Raw genomic sequence first — 1,803 nt, 5'->3', positions numbered from 1 at the left:
TTTCAGATTTTTCAAACAAAATACTTTCCAAAAATACCTAAAACACTCAAAAATCTTTTTGTGCTTGAATTAACAAAGATTGAGCATGTGAAAACACATTTCATCAAGTACAATCACACAAATGAATATGGCATTTATTGAACATAAACTTGTGTGTTGTGTGTGGATATCAACAATGAGATAGTCCTTAGTCTAATGTGAAGTTTCAATGATCAATTCAACCAAGACATACACAATTAGCACTAGATCATGTGACCCATCTCAATTATAGAAATATGTATATATGACCTCCCACAAAACTTGATAACATAACTTGGAGCTTTACATTTGACTCCACTATTAATCATAACATTTGATCTTTTTGATCTTTTGAGGCAATCTCCTCTCATTGTGAGAGTGATATTTGACATTTCACTTTAATGAACAAGCCTTTGGCTTTTTGAATAAACATTTTCTTTAATATAAAGTCGCTTACCCTTTTTCCTAGTCGAATACTAGAATGTGCAACAGGCTTTTGCAGCTCAATATCTCTTTTCATTTGGAGATTTACATTTGGTGAGCTCTTTTTAGCAAAACAAAAATAAAGAGTGGGAAGATATATAGACACAAGTCTATGCATGTCTCAAGATCAATATAACCATTCACTAATCATTCATGACAAGTTTGAAGATATATTTACAACAATCACATAGATTTCAAGATTTTTCCCACAGTGATATGAGTGCATGAAAACAAGCAATGCTCGAAAATGCACAAAGCCATTAGCACAAAGGTACAAGGCAAAACAAGTTTTGAGACAAAAACTCAAAAATGTCAATCAAGCTTTTTGATTTTCTAATTTTTATGTGATTTTTGGATTTTTGACACTAAAAGCAAAAAGATTGATAAAACAAAATTAAAAATATGCACAAGAAGACAAGCAAACAACCAACAGCAAAAACAGCAAGCAAAACAAACAAACATTGTCACAAAGCATAGGAAGTATTAATGCATGGACATGTTGTAATGCTTATGCATGAGTACCCTTTTTCACCTACACGTCACTTGCGTTTGGGGTGATTTCCTTATAGGATTGGGTACGGGAGTTAGGGCTTTCAAACCTTCGTGAGAAGCTTTCCAAGCAGTTGGTGAATGCACCAATCATCTTCATCACGTTCATCATTCCGGGATCACCATTCTGATCTCTAGACTAATCACTTGCCCAAATTCTTCTATCATTTCTAGGTCCTCCTGACCTTTGAGGAGTTGCACTATTCTTTGCTCTCAGCTTTTGGCAATTTGGTCGAGTATGCCCTTGAAGTCCGCAATAATGACACACATAAGTTGCTCTAGGACCTCTTTGTGGTCGTGGGCGTGACTTGGCACGAGATTCAGACCTGCCCACAGACTGATTACTGGGATTTAACATCCGTTGGTTCACCACATTCTTCTTCTCCTCCACCTTGAGCTTCTCATCAGTAAGGTCATCTACAACTGGATCTTTGGCCTTTACAAACTTCACTTCTTTAGTGACATTTCCAGATGAACTACTTCCTTCGGTATATCCCAATCCGGATTTGTCTGAAAAGCTCTTTTGGGATGAGATAACATCATCTAGCTTCTTGGTGGTGACCCTCTCTATTTTAGCATTTGCTTGCACAACCTCATTCTCAAGAAATCTCACTTTTGTGTAAGTTTCGGACAGCTTACCATTCAATGTTTCTATCTCCCATTTGGCCTCCCTATATCGGATTAGGAGACTTTTATAGTCCTCCTCTGCCTTCTTCATTTTTCTCACAGCAGCCTTGGCCACCCTTGTGTACT

This window comes from Quercus lobata, chromosome 11, assembly GCF_001633185.2.
Source record: "Quercus lobata isolate SW786 chromosome 11, ValleyOak3.0 Primary Assembly, whole genome shotgun sequence".
NCBI classification, from domain to species: domain Eukaryota; kingdom Viridiplantae; phylum Streptophyta; class Magnoliopsida; order Fagales; family Fagaceae; genus Quercus; species Quercus lobata.
This window is presented reverse-complemented; position numbering follows the sequence as displayed.